General features: G+C 37.1%; 1 protein-coding gene across 2 annotated transcripts in view; it reads right to left on the bottom strand.

Moving 5' to 3' along the window:
- Positions 1–13585, bottom strand: part of LOC114466877 (vitamin D3 receptor A) — a 102010-nt gene that overhangs the window by 51296 nt on the left and 37129 nt on the right. Inside the window, exon 2 of one of the 2 annotated variants that reach the window (XM_028452724.1) lies at positions 3987–4075. The exons of the other annotated variant lie outside the window; for it this stretch is intronic. The gene's annotated coding sequence lies outside the window, so the exon portion shown is untranslated. The remainder of the gene's footprint in view (positions 1–3986; positions 4076–13585) is intronic. 2 annotated transcript variants of the gene reach the window in all.

The following is a 13585-nucleotide window of genomic DNA, read 5'->3' as shown; positions in this document are numbered from 1 at the left end:
TGTGTGTGTTTTTTTTAAGTGTGCTTCACAGCTCATACAACATTACAACCTTTCTTAAACAATATTCTCTGACATTACATCACACTTGACTACAATGTAAAGACAGTAGTTATTCTAATGTTGTCCAATTTATTGTCTGTAGCCAGAATTAGGAAGATACGATGCGTTAAGATACGAAAATGTGATCTATAGCAATATTCTAATATTCAGTAGATGTACACGTGCAACTTAAAATGAAAATTCTAAATATGCATGCATGATGTGCAAATTTGCAAAGTGCTGATACCCATTATTAAGGCAGAGCATCGTGTTTGTTCTGAACACAGATGGATCTAGTAGCGAGAAATGAATTATCTAAAGAAAATACAGGTCTCACATGCAATGAAAGTGAAATAAAGTGGAAAAAGTCCATTAGGTTTCTGTCAATGAACGTAATGTACTGTATTAAAAATTGCAATATTTGCCTGTATATAACGCTCTATTCCAATGCCTGTGCAGACATGTTGCAAAATGACTGTCACTGGGACACACTGAAAAAAAATGTACGAGAATAATGAAGCCGATATTTACAACAATCTTGTAGGGGTGTAAATATTTTTAAATTAAACGCACCATGGACCTTGTGATCCCCTGAGCTTAATGTGATCCACTGTAGCTTTCTGAGGTTCAACAAACTTCCACGACGGCTGCTGCTGTGCTAATGTGTTGGCATGGTATCTTTGCTACTCAATTTTGAGAGCTTGTGTGTATTCTTTAAAGAAACTGAAGCTAAACAACATTTGCTAATGGCATAATCTGAGACCAACTAATTTTTTGTGTGGAAGCGAAAGTGCTTCCACACATCTGCTTCGAAGATATTTGAGACAGTTTGAAGTGTTGATGTGTTGCTCGCTTGTTATGGGACCTCATCCTCGTCTACCTCCCTCACCATCGAGCAAAAATAGGAATGATGGTGAGTGTCTAAATGTGGAATAAAAATTAAAGTATAGCAGTGTTATGGTTAAACATTAATTGTATGTGGTTACACAGATGATACTGTAATATTTCTTGACTGCAGTCATGTAATAAAGGCACAGGAAAATACCAGACATCTACAGATGTTGTGGCGTTTCATTGACTTTGTAAAAATTCAAGCGATTGAGATATCTACATTTGAATTATTTGGTCATTTATACAAATAATAATAATAAAAGCACTTTTCAAGACAGTCAAAGACACTTTACAAGAGCAAAAACATAGATTAAAACAAAGAAAATATAAATCAGAGAAAAGAAAGAACATCAGTAAAAAGTAAGACAGGTAACAGGTATGAATGAGTGGATGGTAAAATGTTAAAAGTGGAGTGAAACAGGAGAGTTTCGAGAAGTGATTTGAAAGATGGGAGGTTAGTTGGAGTTCCAGAGGGTGGGGGCAGCGACAGAGAAAGCTCTGTAACCCCTAGGTGATTATTTTTTTATTTATTATTGACTCAGTCATTTCTACTTTCTCATGCAGGCCGAATAAGGCACTCTAAAGCACATGTCAAACTCATGGCCTCGGGGCCAAATTCGGCCCTTTAGAGCATCCAATCTGTCCCACAGGAAGAAGTAAAAATTACAGAGAAAACATGAATCATTGTGTTAATGAATCTCAACACTCATGGTGCTTATATCACATGATTGCAGCCATTTTTAGTGTTAAACTCAAAATTCTGACAAAATCTTTAAATGATTACATAATAATAATTCTCTTAATTAAATAGAAATTTGTTCCGCGGGAGCGCGAACATCCAGTTAAGGCTGTATCGCCCACTTTATGTCCGTCTGCAGCTGCTTTTAACACTCAACGTGCGACTACTCATAACTTTATGTCTTCTATATGTAATGGGAAAATGATGGCATTCTATATAATCTTATGAGTCTTTATTATTTTACCTGTTCTGTGCCCTAGATAAACCAATTCAATCCCTACCTGTTTAAATATCTATCTTAAAGTCTTGAGTTTATTCACGGGAGTTTTTATCGACAGATTACAGACCACACACCCATTTTAAGAAAGAAAATATTGTGATCTACCTTTCCATTACTTTTTGTTCCAAACGAACATAAACGATTTTTTTCCATTACTTTTAACATAAACAATAAAAAAATATGTATGTATATGCACTGTATATGTGTGTATAGTGTGTGTATAGTATCCATATATTGAAACACCAAATGTGAGGTTTAAAATGTTATTTTGTGAAGGTGGAGTATAGGCACCTATAAGTTCCTTGAACTACTGCCTTCTCCTTTTGAGCACATTCTCCTTTGAATACATGATATGTATTGTACATAAAATGTGTTTTTTTATGTTTCTCAATTAAATAAAAAAATAAACGAACAAACAAACCTGCTTAAATATCAATAAAAGGCTGTTTTCCACCAGCCAAAAAGTGATTGCAGCTTCTACTTTGAGACTGAAAGGTCTTGTTGGTCTATAAACGATCAAATATGGCACTCATGAATGAAATCAAGTCATCTTGTGGAAGAAACTTCCTTTCGGCAACAAGTGGGCGATACAGCCTTAACTGGCTGTGCGCGCTCCCATGGACCGCATTCACTTTCTGGCAGCCGATCACTTTTTGGCACCACAACGGTAACAATGTTATGCATTATAATAAATTGATGAATTTATTTATTAAATAACATAGTTTGCACACTACTAGTGTCAACCTCATACGACAAACGCAGAAAACATCTTAGAAAAAATAAAATTAAAAATCTTATCCCTCATTCCCAATCTCACATTAAACTTTCCCTCTTTTATCATTACTTCTTGGCATATCTTATACTTTTATTACTGACAGATATAAGAGGGATATAAGATATATCAGATATAAGATGTTAACTTTTTGTGCCTAAAGGCTCAAACATTCACGAGCGGACCCCGCGCAGAAAAAATCCCGTCCCGGCCCACTCCTGGTAAAAATGGCTCCCAATCCTGTCCCGCTCTTGTTCAGAATGACTCCCAATCCTGTACTGCTCGCATTTTGGAGGTCAGCTACATTAAAATTCTGAATTAAAATACTGTAACACTTGCAATTTCCCTGCCAGTTCCGTGAGCTTAATGGACTGCATACGCTTATGGAAAGACAACTACTAATGGCGGCGCATCTGTCTTATGTTTTTGTCCTATTGGGTCACGATCCAGTCTGCTCCCGTGAACTTTCTATCCTGCACTGTCCCAATCACGTGATTAATAGTAAAATTCCCTCCCATCCTACAGGAATCTAGAATATCAGTTTCAATGCCGTAAAAAAAAAAAAACAATGCAGTTACCTGTATATAGGTGATAAGGATTAAATATCACTATATGTATTTATTGCCTAAACATGATTCTATGTCTAGCAACAGCTCTGTGTGAGTGTGTGCTGCGCTGCAAAAAAAAAAGAAAAAAAAAAGTGTTGCGCTTCAGCTGCCAGTGTGCTGTCCTCAGAACAGATCAGATCAGAGCAGAGAGGGAACAAATGAAGACAGGCTTGAAACAAGCATCCACTACTGAATCAATCCTTTTTCTGCATTATGTAAATAGATCCACTGCTCTCTCTGGCGCCACGGGCCTACATCTGCATCTGTGTTTGACGTGTGTTTGTTTCCCTGTGCTGTGATCTGATGTTGACATTAACAGTTTATTAATAAAATAAAAATACCTGAATAAGGTTCATAAATGGTCTGTGTTTAAAAGCAAATCGGCAAAACTAAATATTTGTCTCTCTTTTTCTTTCTTCTCGTGATCCTCTTCACCTGCTCATTCATTCTTCGTTTTTTTTTTTGGTGGACTAATCGACCATTTCCTTGGTTGACTACATCCCTAGTGGTAACTTTGTCAGGACTGAGGTGTCCATGACATTAGAAAGATTATCTGTCATTCATCTAGCAGAAAGAACACCCAATTTCTTAAGTTGGAAGCATAAGGCAATCTGCCCTTTATCAAAAAGACGTGTGAAAATAAATTGAATCATTGACCTTTGCTGTCGAATAGTCTGTTGTCTGCAGCTGGGCCACTGTCACATTTCAGCAGCTTCTTAAATCACGGCAGTCACAAGTGAGGGAACCTGGGACAAACACACACATTTGCATTAGGCACGAGAACAGCCTAGTGTTGGTTTGTTTTGTAAAGAGACAGGAAGGGTATATTATTAATTCATTCATTAGGCAACAGATTGCAAATAACAAGGAGGCACGCTCCCCCCATGCCTGTGTAGGTGTTCCCCAGGTAAGTCTACTCTTGGGTTGCTGGTGAGCTGTGAAAAGCACCAGTAGACTGAGAAGATAAATGAATGACTGAGTTTGAAGGATAGCAAAGACAAAAGTTAGAAAGAGGGTGTTACATTTTCAATAGAAGATGTTATATTTCCATTTACAAAGAGAAAATACAGCAACCACAGCTAAATGTGCTCTAAAATAAATACAATCTAATAACAATAAAATATGGCAGTTACGTTATGTGTCTGTATGGTTTTTATGGCCCACGAGTCTGAATTAAAGGTATCTATCTATCTATGAAACTTAATGAATAAAGAGGGTTTACATAAGCCGGTAGCTGGCACGCAATGGTTGGCGGTGTACTGTAGCTTAATGGTTTGTGACACGGTTTGCAGGTTCTCCCTGTGTGTGTATGTGGCTTTATGGGTCCATTTACAGCATGAGTTATATAAGAGTTTACCAAAATTAAAAGTGTTGTAGTATTCAATATACTATTGGTGTTAAATTAACTCTTTTAAGCTTCAATTTTATATTGTGGTTTATTAAAAAAAAAAAAAAAAAAAAAAATAGACACCCTTACCGGATGTTCTCTATGCTTTGCTGCAGCCTACAAACTAAATAACCCTCATTAAACCTTTTTTTTTTTAGATTTTAAGTTCTGTGTCAAAAATAACACTTGTTCTGACTCGATTAAAATTCCACCTATTTCAAACTATAATCAAATATGCTTTGACCGGAGTCTGCCCCCTCCCTTTAGTGCTCCCTCTGCTGCTGCTGCCGATCCCCAACAGCAACTTTGAACTTCAGGCCTTGTTTTCAGGGGATGAAAACGAGCAGGACGTCGGGCTTTTGGCAGGCAGAGACGGATACGGAGTGGGAGGAGCCAACAAATGAGAGGGAGAGACAGATAGAAGCTTGTAAAGAAAGAAATGAAGTAAGGGAAAAAATGAAGGCGGGAACTGAGTAATGAAAGGAGAGAGTCAAAGAGAGAGATGGATGGGGACTGAAGGGGGAGTGAAGGAAAGCGAGGTGGGAGGGAGGCAAAAATGTGGACGCCAGAAACCAGATATTTTAAATAAAGAACAGTATAGGCTTACAAAGGAGAGGAGACGGGCATGCACGGATAAAGGAAGGCCAACAATGAAAGGAACTCTTCTTTACACTTGAGTAAATGTTTTCCACATAACCTATAGATTTTGAAAAGTATGGGTCAGGAAATGATCTCTATCATATACAGCTGTTTCTCTACTAACATATGGTCTGAGCCTTTAATGGCAGGAGGGAGTCGCATGGTTTGTGGCACGCCATTCCTGAAAACGGACACTGTAATCTACACACCATACATTCGTTTATGTTCAACGGAATTCCTCATCGCCACAGGGACACACACACATACTGTCCACACACACACAAACAATTCCTTTCTCTCATTTCTTATCGATGACTCAACATATTTACTGACAGATGTCCAGGTCAGAACTTTTTGCTTCGATCAGACATGAACTTTTGCCAATCTTTATCGTTTCCTATATTTAATTCAATCATTCATCTTCTGTACACACTGTCGCTGTAGATAGTGTCGATAAGGTCTGCAAGTGCCTATAGCCTACAGTGGGTGCAAGGCAGTCCATCATAGGGCCATCACACGTAGTCGGACAAACGTGCTTTCTCCATATATAATTATTTTAGTGATTCTGATTAACCCAGTGATTCCCAAACTTTTTCTCCTGTGCCCCCCTTTGAAGAATGAAAAATTGTCAGGCGCCAAAATTAAAAAAATAAAAAGGGTAAAGAAAAAGTCTCGTAAAAATAACATTTGCAAACACATTTCAGGACAGTGATAATGAAGCTTTTTATTAATAAAAAGCAGGGGGTGGGGGGCAGTGTAGCGTACAGTAGGTTGACACACAGGTAGTTTTAAAAACGTTAATGTGGTTAAGCAGCTTTAAATTACTGAAAGGGATGTACTTTAAGATCAGCATTTTTACTCTTTATTTAACAATGCAAAAAATAAATAAATATGAAATTACCTTTTTTTTTGATGTTCTAAATGAAACTAACTGTCCGTCTCTCTGTTTCCTGCCTTTTCTTCAGAGTAGGCTGAGATAGGATCGAGGGACCATGGATAGGTCAGTAAAAAGATGGATGAAATATAATGAAATGTAAACTATTCGAAAGGATACAATATCTTGTAGGGCTACAGCTAAAAATTATTTTAATAATCAAGTAATTTTATCGATTATTCTGGCGATTAATCAAGTAATCGGTATGTTTTTTTTTCTTCATGAAATTAATTTAGCTTATTTTAATAGTATTACAAATAATATAAGTCAGCTAAATTAACAACCAATTCCTCTTAAGATAAACACTTTTATTGGCAGATGGTACCTGCTTCCTTAAAGAGAGAAAACAGTCAATTTGCATTGGATTGAAAGCGGAGATCATCTTCTGGAATCCTTCCTCCTACACCATGGACAGTGGGCGCATGTCTATGACAATCATGTTCAGAATGCTGTCTGTGAACTCAGCAGCTTGCGCAGTTCAACACGATGGAGTCCTTAAGCCGTCCAAATATACCACTCCTCAATTTACTGAAAAAAGTAGTAGTGGAGTATAATTATTTATTTATTCCTTGATTACTAGGCCTAAATTAATGTCTAATGTACATAATATAGTGTGATCTACAACTGATGACCCTAGTCTCTGCAATACAATAAAAATGAACCAACCCAATATATTGTCGTTAATATAATATATCTAAACAAATAAACAACTATTTCCCCTGTTAATCAGCCATTATTCAGCTAAGTGTACTGTATGTTCCTTACATGCCGTAATCTACACTAGCAATCACTGATCGAAATTAAATACTTCTGTGAACATGACCTGTGAACCTACCAGTTGGGTCCGCTCGTTAGATTCGGTGCATACAGCGGATGCTTTCGGCTCGGGTGCGGTAGCACTGAAGAAGTGCTGTTATGGAAAAGCTAATTCTGTCTAGAAAAGCTAGTTCTGTCCCACACTATCCCTGTCCCTGCTGCTCGTCTACATTTTGCATTCCGCTCTGTGCGCAAACGTGACGTCATGAAAAGCGGGAGTGGCTTAAACGAAGCATCAAATTAAAGAATTTTGTCTCGATGCATTTTAGTACTCAAATTACTCGAATAACTCAAGGAATCGTTTTCAGCCCTAGTATCTTGTAGCCCTATGAATAAGTATTAATGAAATATGCCAAAGAGTCACAAAGCCCCCTGCACAGAACAGAAACCCAATAACTCCATATTAATAGACATGCTATCAAGTGCACACTTGCAATATAGAGAAATATGAGCACAGGGACACCTGATAGCTGATTGTTTTTACTCTGAATGACAGTATTTCAAACATTAGGACACTCACATGTGCACATACACAGTTTGCAGTGTTTTCTGTGTGCGTATGTGTTTATTTAAGCAGACCCTTTTTTTTTTTTTTTTTTTTAACAATGTCACTTTGTACCTCGGACAAAAAAAACGACCTACAATAGTCAATCATTGTTCTCAGTATCATTGTTGCTTTGTTCAAATGTGCAACAACAAGCCAAACAATGCACATTTTTTGCATTTTATTTGTTTTTTTTTTAAATGGAGCATTAGTTGCCAAAAAAACTACAACCTAATGATGGCTTAACAAATTACTCCTTAGCTGCTTATACAGCCTTTCTTTGCCATCGGCTTGGTGACATTGAGGTTTTAAATTAACTTTTGCTTTTCCCTGAAATATCTGTGAAAATAAGCAAACAATGCCTTCATCCTGACTCTAATGCAGAGCAGATCCCTGCTGACGTAAGCTGTAAGAGCACCCAGCCAACAGTTAGGTGGGGACAAAATCTGACCAACACAAAAACGGTTTAAACACAAACTTACAATATAACAATTTGAGTGGAAAACAAACAAAAAAAAATCCTCAGGAGGTTTAACAGAGAATTGACGCGCTTTTCTTGTCTCATCTTGACTGAATCTAAATGGACTCCACCCAACTTCCTTAGGTTAGAAAACAGTCCGTCTTGGCACTAATCCAGCCATGATGTCAGAATATGTTTAATGAGCGTGCGTGTATATGTTCATAAGTACCCCATTAGAAAAATTGTTATTCAGTTTAATCCTGAGAAAACATAGGGAAGCTCTAAAAATAACACGGAGGCAAATATTTCACTGTCAGAAGAGGTTGTTGTGATTTTACCTGAGCCAACATAAATGGCCCATGTAAGGTCACTGTTTGCTTTGCACACATCTACACTGTTTAGATGTTTGCTCTAACGGAGTGGTGATTGCTCAAGAAGCACTGCTTTGTTAAACCATTCATTTCTGCAGTCCATGTCAGCAGCTATTGAGAGAGTGATTTAGTGACAAAGAGCTGGTAATAATTCAGGAGTCTGACATCCACATGAGCTGCAGAGCCAGAGAGGCTTTAGTGCCATAGCGACTGGAAAAAGACCAGCACGGTCCTTCTGACAAGCACAACACTGTGGGTTTCATGTGGGCTGGGTTAGCCCGGTGCCTCCATGGAGCAGAGCTACACACTGTAGGCAAAGATCATGTCAACACTAGATCAGCTACATTATAGAGCTGCTTTGGGATTTTACCACATGTGCTGCAGTACAATTCGGGAGTTCGCAACTCTAGTGTGACGCATTGCTAAAAATATGTTGCTGATCTATTTTTGACAGAAACTAAGTTGATCTGCAGCCAGAGTGAGTTTGGGAGGTGTACAGTTCGCACAAAAAAGTACAGAGATTTTGGTGATATTTCAAAATAAAATACCCTGAACAGACAACTGATTGGACATCAACATGAAAATATAGGAATAATGTGATGCTGAATTACATGCTGTGGAGAATATTGTTGCCCTAAGGCAGACATAGGAAACTAGCAGCCCGAGGGCCACATGCAACGAAATTGTAATTCATGAAGTTGGAAGTTAAATGAAGAACAACATAATACACAAAATTACAGAAACACAGAACACGACAGCAAAATGTACAAAATGTCAAGAAAAGTACAAAAAGTAACAAAAAAAATGCACAAAAAAAAAAGACAACAAGACACTAAACAACCACTTAAACACACAAAATGACTACAATAACAATAACATATACAAAAGGACTTCAAAGACACTTTCAAAAACACACATAATGACTTGAAAAAGACAAAAAAAATTTGCCATATTGACGAGAAAATTCACAAACTGAATTTAAAAAACACACAAAATGTGTGTTTCCAAGCTTGTATTAATGCTCAGAATTGGTAATTCTTCTAAATTCTGACATGAATGTTGATAATATGCCCGTCGGATCAGACAATCGCATTTTTGTGGCCCCCGCTGTGATGGAAGTTGCCCATCTTTGCCCTAAGGATTACCAAGAACTGCATCCCAGTCTAACTGACTTTATTAAACCTATACCCAGTGAGTTACACTTTTCATATCATGAGACATGACTGTTTGCACCAAATGTTGCATTGATTAGTAGTGATGGAACGAGAAAGTTCAGGATGATTCCATTCTGAAACTGTGAGCTACTTCAAAGCTAGTGAATAGTTTGAAGGACAAAAGTTTCATGTTTTCACTTTAGGGTTCAAAATGCAGCACTTTATTTCTCCTAATTCATGCAATTGTTTCATTTTCATTACGTTTCACAGAAAATCCTCAGGTTCCTATAATTTCATTATCCAATAACAACTTTAAACAATCGTTAAAATATGTAACGTTAACCATTGTCATATTTCTCCAAAGATCCACTTTGCTTTCAAAAAAAAAAAAACATATCTTCACACAACCCATATTCCAAATCTACAACATCTAAAAATATTTTTCACAATGTTTTAGTGAAAATAAACATTTAAATATGGTTAATTTAAAACAAAAAAAAAAAAAAAACGTATAAAGTGCAGCAGTATGTAACTCTACTAAGGCACAAACATCTGTGATCTGTATTATCTGTCTGGGTTTAATTTCAGATGGAGCTCATTGGTGACGAGAGTTCCAGAACAGGCCTGAGGGCAGCTCACATGGTGTTATAATGGGCTCACAATACAATATGGATATTTCGGGATGGTACAAAAGAAAAAAAAAGAAAAAAAAAAACATGCTGTTATTCGGCTTTACCTCTAGGCATATATACTTACTCTGGGTGTGACCTTTTCAACTCAATGGGAATATAAAAAATAAGTAAACAATAACAGTGAACAAGACATATTTTCTCCTATTTTAAAGTTCAAAAAGTGCAACAATTCATGCCAGTTTAAAAAGGAAAACCAAATCATGTCATCATGACATTCTTCGACACAAAAAACTTCCTTTCTGTGCACTCATAAAAAGGGCAGGTTTTTTGTGCACACATTGGTCCTCATTCATTACTCATTATTACTGATACTGTTCGTCCTGTCGTTGCTCACGTTTTCCCACAAGGTTGACAAATGAGGGCCAATAGGTTTCTGTGAGTATTATGCGACTTATTGATGTAGGTGGTTGATTCTGTCATAGATCATTAAACAGGGCTAAATGTTGTCATTATGGAATGCATTGCTCCATCAAAGTGCAACATTTGTGAGTTTATTCAGACCCTAAAAAATGTACAGAAAGAATGCCTGGGGGCTTCCCCTAACCATATCTGGATTCCCGCATGAGGAATCTTTATTCAGATTCAGGTATGTTGAACCAAGTAAACAAAACATAAACAAGCATGCTCCAGGACCACAGTTAGCCACACCTGTTTTACAAGTTAACTGAGTATAGAAGATGATTAGTAGTTATAGTCAAAATATCATGAAGTTTATTTGGAGTTTGTAGTTCCTCGTTATGGTTCTCAGTAGATACAGTGTGAAGACAAGAGCCAACAGACCATTTTGAAATGTGAGAGTTAATATTTGGAATTATGAGTTTATATTATTTTGCTTCCAGCATTGATATCAAGTGACAAATTGTCATCAGTCATGGACTTTACACAATGTGAACTTGACAGCAGGTAAAGAAGTTCCCAATTGGTAAATTATAAAAAATATGGCATCACATACTGGTCATGTCATTGGTAAATGGCTTTGGAAGTTTCTTGTTTCAAAAAAAAGAATGATTTTTATATTTGACATACAGAACATTCACTTTTTCAATAAACTAACCACAATACTGGAGGATATAATGCTTTTGTTAATCAGAAGCTGATTGCTCCAACATTGGCCGTTTTCTTCTATTTATAATTTTAGGGAACTGATTACTGCATAGGATTTGGCTTGTCTGAACCTGTCAACAAAAAGTCTTACCAAAGTTTAGGAAACTCACACCACACAGGGTAATATATCATAATCTTATTAGATGACTAAAATCATGCAGTCTGGAGTCCATCAAAACAAATCAATTGGACTTTACACTCTTCCTCTACCTTCACCACAACAAGAGACACCTTTACCAGTGAAGATATTTTATGGCAATAACACCCCATTACATTCCATCTTTCTTTTCTTGGCCAAATCATCATCATTGGAGAGAATCCTAAAATAGCCTGGAACTACGTGAGCAATGTCAAGTAGTATGAGTAAAGGGCAACCAAGGAGAAGCCTGAAGGTTTGATAATTAACTCAGTAGTATAGGGCCTGGCAAGGTCACTTATGACCAGCGGTCAAAGTAAGGGATTACAAGTACTCACGTTACTATAACTGAGTTGCCTTAATGGGTATCTTGTACTTTTTTGAGTATATTTCTAAATCAGTAATTTTCATTGGGTTAGGGTTATTGGCGTTCTACTTGAGTAAGTTATATCAGTACTCTTAACACTGCTGCTCATGACCAACCCAGCAAACAAAGGGAAAGCCACTGTGATGAGGCAAAAATAGGTACAATATTAAAACACAGAAATAGAAAGTGAGAAATTCAAGCCCTGAGTCAAAGTAAAAACAAAGAAAATAAAAATACTAAAAACCCATTTATTTTCCGTTTTCAGGAAATGTTTACAGTTGAGAATGAATGGCACATTTCTAACTTGCATAACTTGTGATTTAACAGTCATTTCTCTAAAGCAGAGGTGACCCACTGTTGGGGGCCAAGAAATTGGATTGTCTGATCTGAGGGCCACATATCAACATTTATCAGCATTTAGAACAATGATCAAAAGTTAACCAAGGAAGAAGAAAAGTTTCTGGAGTCCTTTAATGTGTTTTTGTTGTCATTTTTAGATTTTAATTATGTTCTTTTGAATGTTTTTGGAGTCATTTTAAGTGATTCTGTTGTCACTGGATACTTTTCTTTCATACATGTTTCATGTCACTGTGTGTTTTTGGCATCCTTCTGTGAGTTTTTGTGGTCATCATATTGAATAATTCACTCAATTTTTTTGTTGTTTCTGGGGTGTTTTCTGTAATTTTGTTGTCCTTTTGTTTTTTATTTTGTTTGTTTTTGGAGTGATTTTGTGTATTTGTTGTCCAGTGCATTTTCTGTAACTTCGTGTGTTTTTTTTAAGTGATTTTGTACTGCATTTACTTCAGGGAGGGGGTGCACAAAGTTGCCTGTGTCTGACCCAAAATGATTGTCATTTTCTCTAAACCCGCTTCATCCCGGAATAGAGTTCGGAACTTTGAACGTGTTAGGGGTTCAAATGCTCTTTTTCAAGTTGAAAGGGAGATGGGCTTGTAAACCAATTTGAGGCGTATTTCGGTTACAATGTGAACATGCGTCATTTATGTAACTACAACTCTGAATTTAACACCACATCTACCCTTTCATATACAAGACATAGGCCTCCTAAAATTCTTTATCTCAGTCGTCACATTGTGAAAAGCGATAAACGTGCATATAGCTGCTAGCAGTGTTGTTGGGCAACCAGGTAATAATAGAATGGCCACACTGAGCTCAGTATCAGTTAATCTAACAGTAGTATTATGTTGTGACTCCTCCCATCTTGTCTAGACTGCCAAGTATGCAGGTGTAAGTCAATACATTACACGCACACACTTAAATGTATATACTCCCTACACACACTTCAAGTTTAGACATAAACTCCAGTCAAATCACAAGTGTTTAAATCTGTTTGCTTCATGGGCAGAAAGCAAAAAGCTTAATAAGACAATCAACAAGTAGCTAACTGAGTCAATACTCATAAGAGTGGGACTTCATCAAAGCCAGGTGATTCCGAGAGCAAGCAGGGTTCAGGGGCAGGTTTAAGGTTAACATATAATTGACTCAAGTAATGCATCTGAAGTACATGCTTGAAAACAGACTTTTTCATGTTTGCTGGTGTGGTTTGGCAAGCTGTTAAAGAAGAGGATCAGTGAATGAGAAGTGCCGGGCACTCAGCTGGGCCAAAGAGCCTCTTTCTGTAAAAGGGCACAACA

This window comes from Gouania willdenowi, chromosome 7 (assembly GCF_900634775.1).
Source record: "Gouania willdenowi chromosome 7, fGouWil2.1, whole genome shotgun sequence".
In the NCBI taxonomy this organism is placed as follows: domain Eukaryota; kingdom Metazoa; phylum Chordata; class Actinopteri; order Blenniiformes; family Gobiesocidae; genus Gouania; species Gouania willdenowi.
The sequence above is the reverse complement of the archived record's forward strand: the minus strand, read 5'-3'. Positions and strand labels throughout refer to the sequence as shown.